At 38.1% G+C, this 13,321-nt stretch overlaps 1 non-coding gene across 1 annotated transcript; it reads right to left on the reverse strand.

The window, feature by feature from the left end:
- Positions 1-12,452: 12,452 nt before the first annotated feature.
- Positions 12,453-12,526, reverse strand: TRNAT-UGU. Its single transcript has one exon. It is a non-coding gene; the product is annotated as a tRNA-Thr (tRNA).
- Positions 12,527-13,321: the final 795 nt, after the last annotated feature.

Below are 13,321 nucleotides of genomic sequence, written 5' to 3' on the forward strand. Positions count from 1 at the left end.
GGGAAAGAGCATTCAGGTAGAAGGTACAGCATAAATCTTGAAACAGAGGTGTACTGGGTGTGACTGAGTAGAAGCAAAAATATACTGCAATAAGAGCTCAGTAATTGTGGACTGCTTGTCAGAAAAAGTAAAAATTTTAGCTGTCTGTTTAGAGAGGAAAATGAGAATAGAAAGAATGGATAAAAGGTCATAGGTAATTTTATATTTCTTCTAAATCACAAGCCTTACTCACCAAGAGTAAGTTCATGTCTCCAAATCCAGTTTTCAGATGGTGCAGGTATCCATCAAGATCACCCTTTGAATGGGAGAGCTAAATTTGCCCTGCATCTCCTCTGCCTCCCACTCAGAAGGAACTAATTTTGAGCATTTTGTATCTAAAGAGCAAAGTAGTAACTGCAAGAAATGATATGAAATGCATGGCTCCTCCATTTAAAGACCTTATAAACTAATCTTAGAGACAAATATTTCATAAGATGAAATACATTCAAAAGAAAATTATCATACTTACAATTCCCAAAACATAGAATGTAGTCTTAATGTTTAAATTCAGGGAATATATTAGTTGATTATTCAGTCATTTATTTATACATTCACTCATTAAATTAATATTACTTATATGCCTACCTAGCATGGGGCACCATATCATGCAGTGTGGGATAGGAAAAACCAACCATACCCACCCTCTGTTCCAAGAAAACTATACACCAGGACCTTTCTACAACATGTGCATAAATAACTAACAACAACCAAGAATGTGCTAAGTGTCATCCTCGATGACAAGGAGAGTTTGAAAATGAAATAAATTACTTGTTAGTAGGAATCCAGCCAATGGTGGGATCATGAATGTGAATGCTATTTGTTTTTTTGCTTGTTTGTTTTTTGTTTTTTGTTTTTTTTTCCCAGACAGTGTCTTGCTCTGTCTCCAGGCTGGAGTGCAGTGGTGCGATCTTGGCTCACTGCAACATCTGCCTCCTGGGTTCGAGCGATTCTTCTACCTCAGCCTCCCAAGTAGCTGGGACTACAGGCGCTCGCCACCAAGCTCGACTAATCTTTGTATTTTTAATAGAGACGGGGTTTCACCATGTTGGCCAAGATGGTCTCGATCGCTTGACCTTGTGATCTGCCCGCCTCGGCCTCCCAAAGTGCTGGGATTACAGGCGTGAGCCACCGTGACTGGCCTGTGAGTGCTATTTAACTAGATCTTGAAGATACAGATTCCAGGCTAAATACGGCATATATAACATATGTATTTGTCTATACCTACTAAAATGGGGGCAAAAGAATAAAAAAGTATAAACTCCTAAAAAGAGAATGAGAAAGGAGATCACAGCAGAAACACAATGTCAACAACCTTGTAGAAGCTGATAATTAGATGGTTCAGTGGTAATTGTCTTAGAAGACCTGAGAAAGCAGAAAACTTACTCAGCAATGCCGGGAGTCAACAAGCACGTAGATTCATATGGGAGAAACCCAGAAAGGCATAAGAATTGGACGAACCAGATCACTGAAGGTGAGGGGTGTGGCATGGACTTGAAAGCAAAAGCATTGTCTGAGAGACTGTATTAAGAACAGCTAGAGCCCTGGATGCTCAACTTCAATGATACCAAATATCTGTTCCTCCCCTACCCTGGCACAAGGCAGCAGGTTTGCTCCTTTGTAAGGGTGAATTAAAGGCACCCTAGGCTTGGGGACACCAGCAAACCTGAGAACAGGAGTAACGGAGCCGAATTAAAATGGGGCAATTAAATGGCAGTCTGCCTGCTGACTTGTGAGACCCCCAACTCTCAACCCCTTTCAATAACTAGAACATTGGTAGTCATGCCTATACAGTCTAAATAAGAATTTTGAGGATTTATCATTTGAGAAACAGTTCTGGAAAGACCTACATTTTCAAATGAAGATTTTAAAATGAAAATCTGCATCTGCACTTGATCACCCAACAGCAAAACCCACACATCACCAAGCTCCACATATTAACACAGAGGTGTCAATTAGCATGGTAGCGTCTCACTCTTAAGCAGGAATGGACCAGGATAACCGAATGTCCTAGGAAAGCTTCTGATTAGAGATACAAAAATAAATACATAATTAAAAAATAACTCAAATAGAATGAAAACAGTGTGGGGAGGAGAGGTTCTCAGATAACATATAGAAGATACTGACACCTTGAAACATGAACAGGATTACTGGAAAAGTGAGGGCACAAAGTACATGAAATAGCAGTTGAAACTTAAGAATATGATATAAATTTAAAAATTTAAAAGGCTGAAATGTTGTGGAAATTTTTCAGAAAGTAGAACAAAAATATATAGAAATGAATAAAAATATATGAAAAAGGATTATCCACACGACTTGTCAGAGTTTAGGGGAATTAATTAATAACACATCTGCCTTCTTTTCCTGAATTTAGAACAAAATGAAAAATGGACATTGATGCCAGAAAGACAGAGGTCAAAATGTTCGCCTTGTTGTTGGTGCTGTTTGAAGATCATGGTTTTAGTTATGCAATCAAATCATCTTGCTTTTTCTCTGCCCCTGAGAGGATGTACCTGTCAGTCGTTGACTCAATTGGATGGCCACCCCCTCAACACATGCACACACACACACACACACACACACCCCAAATGGATCTGTATGTAGGTCGGGGTATGGAGAAGCAGAGCAGAATGAATCTTGAAGACAGACTGGATTCAACCAGACGAAAGGGAAGTGGCTGAGTCAAACATGCTCAGTTGCATCTGTCAAATTTACCAATCTGATAAATTCCTTTTCCTTTCTCAAAACTGAATGACAGAGTTGAGAAAAACTAGAAACATTGTTCCCAGACATTTCCTCCCTGGTGAATGTAATAAAAATGCTTGTACTCTATGAAAAATGCACATTAGACAATCAGTGTTCCCTCCTCCCTCATCAAAGTTCAAATCTGAATAGTGGAGTTCTACCAAGAAAGCATTTTAAAGATAGGGCAGGAAATTAGCAAAGAAATTCACAGTAAAAAAAATTCCCAAACTAAGGACGTGAGTGGCCAGGTATTCAGCACATTGAAAGGCAAAAGACTAACGTCTAGTTGTGTTATTTTTGAATTTTCAGACTAATCAGGATAAGATCCCAAAGACTTCCAGAAGGTGTGTGTGTGTGTGTGTGTGTGTGTGTGTGTAAATCAAAATTATATTGGACTAGCAGCAACACTAGACGTGAAAAGGTAAGGGGTAATGATTGAAAAATTCTGAAGAAAAATAATTTCCAACCTAGAATTCTATCTGCAACAAATCAATCAAATGAGAATAAGATTTTTAGGTAGTTTTTATTTTCCAGAAACAGCTTCTTAGGAAGCTACTAGAGACACCAGCGTGGGGACACCAGTTGGGTAGCTGGACAAATTGACATAGACGTGTCTGGAAGAAGCAGGAATCTAGCCTATGATAAATAAATCCTCAAGCTAATCCTTATAGGCCAAGCTTAGAATTTATCATTTTTAGGAGGTCTTTCTTGATTAAATCGTCTATTTCAATCACTCTTCACATATAGGCTCCGTTCTGTTTATTGCATTTCTAATCTCTCAGCATCTAAGATTAAAGCTTCAATTTCTTTTAACTGCTTCATCTGTCTTATACCCATGACTTGTCCTTGATTTCCACTGCCACAATCCTCTCTCCAGTAGCCTTCCAGATGACCCCTCAACTTCCAACTCTTCTAATCTTTAACCCCTCATTATCCTGCCATAATATTTTTATTATGAATTTCTTTGCTAATTTTCTGCCCTATTTTTTTTTATTCTTTCTTCACCGGAACTCCACTATTCAGAGGTTATGTGTCACCAAAATGAGGGATTAAGTAGAAAAAGAGGAAGACATACAAGAAACAGAAAACCCACGCAAGAGGATGACAGGAACTTCCAAGGCAATGGTGAAGGGAGGGCTCTGGATACTGCTAGAGAACAACCAGGACTGAACAGGCACCAGGAGCCATGTCTCCAAGAAAAGAATAAGAATGAAATCGGTAACATCTGTCACACTTAGAATGACACAACTCACTGAGAGGAGATTTTTAGGTAACCATAGGTCATTACATGATTCCACCATGGCTAATATTTATGCATTTTGAAAGTGTAGGGCCGGGCACAGTGGCTCACACCTATAATCTGAGCATTTTGGGAGGCCGAGGCAGAAGGATCACTTGAGCCCAGAAGTTTGAGACCAGACTGGGCAACATAGCAAGACCTCATCTCTACAAGAAATACAAAAAAATAGCTAGCTGAGGTGGCATCTGCCTATTGTCCCAGCTACTCTGGAGACTGAAGTGGGAGGATCACCTGAGCCTGGGAGGTCGAGGCTGCAGTGAGCTGTGATCACACCACTGCATATCAGCCTGGGCAACAGAATGAGACACTATCTCAACAACAACAAAAAAAGCGTAAACCCTCAATGCTGATCTAGCCCAAAGTGTGATGTGTGAGTATCTGAAAGGTGAGGCATACATTTTTCTCTTTTGCTCATTTGCTTGCTGTCTTTGTTATTAAGGGTTTAAAAAATCTTATTTTCTTATGGTAAGTAAGAAACAATATTTAAAACTGAAAAATTCAAATAGAGTAAAGCTCATTATTAGAAAAATGGGCAAATAGGTCAGGCATGGTGGCTCACGCCTGTAATCCCAGCATTTTTGGAGGCCAAGGTGCCGGATCACTTGAGGTCAGGAGTTTAAGACCAGCCTGGGCAACATGGCAAAACCCCATCTCTACAAAAAATACAAAAAAAAAAAAAAAAACATAGCTGGGCGTGGCGGCAGGTGCCTGTAATCTCACCTACTTGGGAGGCTGAGGCAGGAGAATCGCTTGAACCAGGGAGGTGGAGTTTGCAGTGAGCTGAGATGGTGCCACTGTATTCCAGCCTGGGCGACAGAGTGAGTCACCGACTTTAAAAAAAAAAAAAAGAAAAGAAAAAGAAAAAAAAGAAAGAAAAATGGGCAAATAGAAGAAAACATTGAAATTATTAAGAACGTGTTGCTTCAGGAGAACAGGAATTGAGGGTGAGGAGTGATAAGGAAGACAACTGCTATTTCTCATTGCAAACTCATAGTATTATTTTACTTTTTAACCTTGAACATACATGTATTTACTAAAAATAAAAAATAAGGAATAGGAGGTATCTTAATATTTATAAATGATTATGAAGAACATTAGAGGGATATGCATTGTTTGAAAGGATGAAAAACACACATCATTGATTATTGCAGCATAGCATGCATAAAGTGGTGTAATGGCAAATCAGGCTGTAAAAGTAACTTGGATTCAGGATATGGAAAATCTTAAATACTAGGTTAAGGAGTCTGATCAAACAAAGATTTTTTAGGAGGGATGTGCAATGATTGGATCAGCACTTGAGAACATTTCTTATGGCAACAAAATGGGGAATTAAAAAAAAGCCTGGTACTTGTAGATGTTTTCTTGTGGAAAAATAAATAAATAAATAAATAAGAGCCAGGAAGTTAGGAGGTCATCTGGAAGTCTGGAAGGCTGCTGGAGAGAGGCTGAGAGGATCAGCTGTTTAGCGACAGTGAAAATCAACAACAAGGCATGGGTATAAGAGGAAAGAGTTAAAAGAAACTGAAGCTTTCATCTGAGATGCTGGGAGATTAGAAACACAATTAACAGAAAGGGGCCCCTATGTGTGGACTGATTGAAATAGATGATTAAATTAAGAAAGACCTCCTAAAAATGGTAAATTTTAAGCTTGGCCTGTAAGGATTAGCTTGAAGATTTATTCGTCCTAGGCTGGATTCCTGCCTCTTCCAGACACCTCTAGGTCAATTTGACCAGCCACGCATCCGCAAAACATCATACAACTACCTGAATCCATGGCTAGGATGGTTTGTTGCCGCTGGTGAATCACCAAGTGCAGGGACCAGGACAAATATAGAGGCAGAGGCAGTGGCAAAGGAATATGCCTCCACAAGCAGAGAAGACAATAAGCTACATTTGACAGAAAGTCAATGCATTAACATATAGAATGGCAGAGGAGAAAAGCAAAACAAGATCCTTCCCGCTCAAAAATATTCTCCATATTTTGTTTGTTATTCATTGTTTATATTGTTTGATTCTCAAATTGACCTTCAGAGTGTTGGCTTTTAGAGAATTGATGTTTAGTGACTTGACTTGCTCTCTCATGCCTTTCTTTTTCCTAGATAACTGGATCTTTTGGACATAATTTGGGATTGAGATGAACAAGTGACAGTCATTGATTTGGCATAATGCTTCACTGAGGCATCTTACCTTGGCTGATTTTATCCAGCATTCAGAACCTTCATTTTCTCTCTCAAAATAAAATAAAATAAAATAAAATAAAACTAAATCCAAGGCTATGTAGGCTGGTGTGAGTAGAAAGAGACGTCACTAGAACATACTTCTTCTCATTTGAGCTTGTGTTAAGCAGGCATTGTTGGCTATTGAAGTCTAGATAGGAGAAAAGTCTCAGGAGAAAGTTCTGAGAGATGGGAGCAGGTACGATCAGGCCAAGGCTTCAATAAGAGCCACAAAAGGTCTTAATACAGCAGGTAGGGTGAATGTAATTCTGAAGGCAGAGAACGTTCTCTCACTCCAAGTCTGATGAAAGGCAGTTAAAACCAGTTCTTACCCAGTGTATAAGTGATCCCTTACAGACCGTCACTGTGAGTGAATCTCCCTGGAGAAACATCATTTAACCCAGTCTTGAATTTACCATTTTGGTTATGATTATAGATTGCATCAGTTTTTCCACTCATTAATCTCATCTTAATAGCAAGGGAAGGCAGATTTACCCCATCAATTTTCAGAAAGCAAATAAATATTGTGTTAATAATAATGATAATAATAGCTTAATATATCCTAGACACTTCACATGAATTATGTAATGCTTTCTAACAACTCCTTGAGGTGGACACTATTAATTGTCTTTTTCGTTGAGGTATTTGAAACTTAAAGAAGGTAAGTAATTTGTCCAAGGTTTGCAAGGCTCACACATTTCCAGAATTCAAACACTAAGTGAATGCTTTGCATACGTTATGAGTAAGCAATTGTTTTTCTTATGTCTGTAGTATTTGGGGTATGTGCTTATTTGGTCTTTTCAATCGTATTAAAAGCTTCTTGAGGACAAGATTCATGTTCTTTTGGTCAGGCGCGGTGGCTCATGCCTGTAATCCCAGCACTTTGGGAGGCCAAAGCAGGTGGATCACTTGAGGTCAGGAATTTGAGACCAGCCTGGCCAACATAGTGAACTCCGTCTCTACTAAAAATACAAAAAAATTAACTGGGCGTGGTGGTATTTGCCTGTAGTCCCAGATACTTGGGAGGCTGTGGCAGAAGAATAGCTTGAACTTGGGAGGTGGAGGTTGCAGTGAGCCGAGATCACGCCACTCCAGCCTGGGCGACAGAGCAAGACTGTCTCAAAAAAAAAAAAAAAAAAAAAAAAAAGACTCATGTTCTTTTTCAACTGGCTTATGCACAATGCTAATCAAATTAAGGTCCTACTTTTATTTCTTAAGCAGGCTGGTTTAATTTTAAGTCATTCTATCACATGAAGAATATCTCAAAGTGAATCACTCCTTTGGACAAGGTAGAACAGAAGCAATTGAAAAAGTGCTTTAAAGGCCAAATCCTTGTTTAATTGACAATACTTTTACCTCAACATTTCTTTTCATCCACAAAGCTCCCTTTCTAAGCTGCCCTTCAGAAGTTCTTAGATGCTGTCACTAACTAAGTTGTTCAGAGCTATGTCACACAATTCCCCCTTCTTCCTGCTTGTAAATCTAAACAATCAGAAGATGAATGGAGTATGAATCCAAAACAGAAGCAGATATACACAGCCCAAGAGATAGAGATGAATACAGCTTGTTCGTATGGCCTGTTCATTCTTCATGGAGAACCTCCTACATAGATATCTAAGATTTTATTTTCTATTTAACTTCTCCAACATTAAAATGGCTAAATAGCTGTTTATTAGGCTGCTATCTTCTCCTCACAGAAAATGGAATGTTAACTCAGGTTTCCTAACCTGCAGGGCTAAGGTTTGAGAGCAGTCTAAATTGCTTAATTTTGTTTAGCTGTGTGGCCAGAAACTTCATTCTTGACTCTACTATTAGGATAAAAAACCAAACGAACAAAAACCCATCAGCAATATCCTCAACAAAATGAGGTAATTAAGTATTCTCACAAACTCTCAAATATGACTGAGTAGGAACTACTCACCAACAAATTGCAAGGTACAACAACCGTAAGAGAGGAAATGAGGAGAAAGAAAATGAACTTCTGATGGTCCTCAGAACTGGAAAATCCAGAAATTATTAACGGGCATTCGCCTGCTAAAAGGAAGAGAGGGCTCCACCTAAGAATAGAAGCTCAGCAAATTGATCTAATGACAGTGGCTAAAAGGGAGAGTCTTTACAGGTTCTGATTCATAAGTAAGTGCAAGGAGACCAGGTTGTCTGGGCCCTGTGAACCCTTGAAATGAAGGAACTTTCTATAGTAAAAACCCACACCGTGGCAGGGCGCAGGGGCTCATGCCTGTAATCCCAGCACTTTGGGTGGCTGAGGTGGGCGGATCACTTGAGGTAGGAGTTCTAGACCAGCCTGGCCAACATGGCGAAACCCTGTCTCTACTAAAATACAAAAATTAGCCAGGAGTGGTGGCACGTGCCTGTAATCCCAGCTACTCGGGAGGCTGAGGCAGGAGAAGCACTTGAACCAGAGAGGCAGAGGCTGCAGTGAGTCGAGATAGCGCCACTGCACTCCAGCCTGCGCAACAGAGAGACTCCATCTCAAAAAACAAAACAATCCCACATTCACATTAAACAACTAAGAACAAAGAAAAAAGAAGTAAAAGTAGACCTAAATAAATGGACATTCATTCTATGTTCTTGGATTGGTCATCATAAATATATCACTTTTCTTTATAAATTAATATAAATTATATTAACTTCATAAATTTAATCCAGTATCAGTAAATAAAAAGTACCACTCATTTAGTCACAGAAACCTAAACAGAGCCCAACAATCTTCTAGAGTTGGGGAGTTAGCATTCAAGGAAGCCAAAGTAACTAAAATTCACAGGCAAAGTACCAAAGAGAAGAGGGCTACAGAGAGGGAGAGTTCTGAAGATCTGCAGAGGGTTCTTTGGCAATTAGAAAGACTTTTAGTTGGGTTCTATGTCCCTTGACATACCCTCATCATCGTGTTGTTTTTGAGCACTTTCATACTTTCTGGCACTACAAGATTCTCCAGGCTCATCTTGTATATTTCCTCCCCAGTCCTACCATTCACCACTTCTTCAAGGAGCCCTGGTTCCTTTTATTGGAAAATGGTTTTAGAAACCAAGATCTGGGCAATAGAAGACTTATTGCTAATGGGATATTGTTGCCTTTAGGCCCTCTCAGCTGACAGACCAACAAAATACATGCATGTGTGTTTTATGTGTACATACATAATATATATACATATTATATACATACAAATATCTATAAATATATATATCCATTTGTATCTATATTAAGTTAAATTTGAGTTCATACTGATATTTCCAATTCTAATCCATTACAACCTGGATCATTCTAGCCTTCTTCCCTTGCTTGTCTATAAAATTTCACTCCCAAAGTGAGAAGCCTGGCTCTCACCATCTAGCATTCATTTATTTAATTGTTCAATTCCAGTACCCATGTAGAGGGGTTTCACAATTTTTAATCCATACTCCCCTGGTAAACGACTTAATCAACTAGAGTACAATGTTATATACAGTTCTTTTTGACTTTAGTCTTGCAGACTCTGCTATATTTCCAAAGTTACTTAGTTCAGCAGCTTTCTACTCTACTTCCTTCAATGAAGTTGTTTTATAGATTTGTAACACAGTTATATTCTTTTGTCACAGTATGAGTTCCAACCTGGGATGCTGATAGGAGAATCTTTTTAATAGGTGATGTATAAGAAAACCGTTTGCCCCCAAGGCCTATTATTTTGGTTACTTTTTCAGCAAGTTCCAGCATATATCTAGTTTTGGGGCAAATAATTTGTGATTATCAGTAAGTTTTGAAGTATTGAGACTATCAGATGCAACTTTTAAAATATGTTAGGTCAACTATTCCATTGTATGTAAACATCATTACAACTGTATAAGAAAACAGTTGTGGCCGGGCGCAGTGGTTCACGCCTGTAATCCCAGCACTTTGGGAGGCCAAGGTGGGTGGATCACGAGGTCAGGAGATTGAGACCATTCTGGCTAACATGGTGAGACCCCATCTCTACTAAAAAAACAAAAAAAAGTACAAAAAAAAAAACAGTTGCAAAATCATGTGTGGATTGTCTACTATGTTTTTGAATAAATAAAAATTATGAAATTGGCCACTATGAGCATACACAGCCAGAATCTATTACATTATGATGTGCTACAATTATTTTCTGAATACATAGTGTTCCACTGTCAATGATAGTTGTTTGATGTTTTCTTCATTGTTTTTCTATTCTACAAATAATTTATTAACCAGATGTAGTCTTTTGATAGCAGTTTGAGATTCAGAAATTTCACAAAAAGCCAATAAAACAGAAGCATAATTCTATCTGTTAAACAGATATATTGCTAAACTTAGAAATGCTTTGAGGTGTTTCTACATATCCAAATACTTGGTGGCCATAGTCAAAAGCACACTGAATGCACCAAAATGCATATTTATGCACCAAATTTTTTGTGCATAGCACAATTTATTTCAGAGAAGAGCTTTTAGGCATGGAATTTAATCATGATGATCCTGATTTTTATTATTGTGTAAATTTCTATATATGTTTGCTACCTCAATTAGAATATATGAGGCTAACATTTTTATGCACTCTTAAATATTTTATTTAACTGTTGATCTATTTCCCTAATTATTGTAAAATTCTGTATTGTTTCTGTACATATATGAATAGAAGAAAAATGATAGATTTTGTTTACTTGCTAGTAGAAGTTAGTAAATTGTTAAGCTTTGGGATTTTTATCATAAAATGAAATAAGAGCTTAAAGTGTGGTTTAAAGAACGAAACACTTGGCCCCAAAAAAGTTTGTTCAAATAATAATAATAATGCTGACCCTTATTGAAAGCATTTTTGTTAAAAAGTAATTTATTTGTATTTATTCTTGAAAACATTCTTACAACAATTCCATTATCATTAAACAAACAAGGGAAGTGAAGCCCAGTGAAGTTATGTAGTTTGCCAAAACTACATTGTTATTAAAGAGGACAGCTGAGGAATGTACCCAGGCATTTTGATATGACTTCAAATGGATCCCTGTCCAGGGTCGGGATCTAATGGGGGCAGCATGTAATAGGGTGCAGCAAAGGTAAAGTTGAAAATCAATTAACTATTTAAGGATGTTACCTAGGGTTGTTACAATAACATGGCAATCAGAGTCATCCTATGATCACTTCTCATAAAAGATAAAGGAAAACAAAAAATAGATCTGCTAGTGCCTTTTAAGAAGGGCAGAGAAATCTTCTTGGTTTCTACTCATACACTCCTCATCTTCTTTGTTTGCTTAATTTTTCTCCATAGAATTCACCACAATCTGACATAATATTTATTTTATGTTTTTATCTATTCATTATCTTCCATACACTTCTAGATAATAAGGCCCATGTGGATAAGATTTTGTTGGGGTGGAGGGATGGTGAGGGGTTGGCATTTATTAAACTGCCCTACCCCTGGCACTTGGAGCAGTACCTTGCACATAGAAGGCAGTCAATACATCTGTGTTGAATTAATGGTCAAAATAATGAGATATGCAAACACATGCAGATGAAACTAATCAAGTAAGGTTGGCCCTTATTAGCTTTGGACGTTTGAAAATTTTCTTTGATTTGCTCTATTCCTTCAGCACTTTTGTTCCAGCCCCAGAGATGCACCAGCCTCTGGCAAATGTAGCTTCTAACTGGCTGTCACTATAAAGTGTTCCTAGTTCATTTTATAAGAGGGTTAACAGGGTTTTAAAAATTATTTTCCTCCTGTTCTCTTCAAAAGGCAAGTAGGACCCTGCAAATATGCTAATTTCCCATCTGTTTTATGGTAGACTTATTAATTTATGGTAGTATACTAATTTATATGAACTCTTCTGAAATCAGCTATAGAGCTGGACATTATTGGATTCTAGGGATGACATAATCTACGTCTACATAGGTTTTGAATCTGTGCATACACAGAGAAGCTCAATAAATATTTGTTGGGAAAAAGGATCTGCTGCCAGAATTTAATTCAAAACTTCACAAAGTTCTCATTTTCTTCTTTGAGTCTGGGAATTTTGCCTTCACATTACCTATAGTTGATTGCATTAGAACCTGCAGTATAGTGAATACAGTGGAAAATTTAGGTACAGTAGAGGTTAATGAAGAACTGGCTTTCTAGTGAAAATGAAAGTAGAGGTTAATGAAGAACTGGCTTTCTAGTGAAAATGAAAACCTTCAGGCCCTACTGGGATTCGAACCCAGGATCTCCTGTTTACAAGACAGGCGCTTTAACCAACTAAGCCATAGAGCCCGCATTCGTGAGGAAGTTGCCTATTGAATCTATTCCTGCTTTTAAGTAAAAGATTCTTGGCATACCGTCTCTACACTCTGCAACAGTTTGCCGTGAGAAAAGGAGCAAACTCCAAAAATACGTTTTGCTTACTTAGATGCACTGCGGAACTAATACAAACGAAAAAATTTTCGGGCAGCTTAAATATTAGGACCATTAATGCTTCAATTAATCCAAGGATAACCACAAGTAAAAGTCAAGGCTACTCACTTTGTCCAAATGTGATAAAGTTTCCTAAAATTAAATTTCGCAGGTACTACTCTTTATCATTTTAATAATTCGTCGTTCCAATGTCCTAAGGGAAACCTCTAACAAAAGAACTCCACAAGAGACTCGTAGGCTACCGAGTTGGGCATATGGTGTTCTGACAGTCATTTGCACTCAGGAGGCAGCTATTTGGAGGGCAGAGGACCGGAGCTTCAACCCCTTCCCAATGTGAGCATCGCTCTAGAGATTGTCTTCTGGGGTTATTTTTCCTTAGACTTGATCTCAGCTCGCTCTCAGGACCAGTCAGGTTCTATTTTATAATATCTTACTTCTCTGGGCTGCGCTTGGCAAGACAGGGGAATAGGTTTGAATCTGTCTCTGGGTTAGGAAAGGTTAATACATTTAGAGCTGATTAAAGGAAACTTCCGAACGTTCTCTGGAATCTCAATCTTGTTTCCAAAATGAATTATTTGAGCAATTAATTCTGAAGTTTCTACCAAGATTTATAATTACAGAGCTCAGGGTGAAAATCAGAAATCACCTTCATTT

Source organism: Nomascus leucogenys, chromosome 22a (genome assembly GCF_006542625.1).
Source record: "Nomascus leucogenys isolate Asia chromosome 22a, Asia_NLE_v1, whole genome shotgun sequence".
Classification (NCBI taxonomy): domain Eukaryota; kingdom Metazoa; phylum Chordata; class Mammalia; order Primates; family Hylobatidae; genus Nomascus; species Nomascus leucogenys.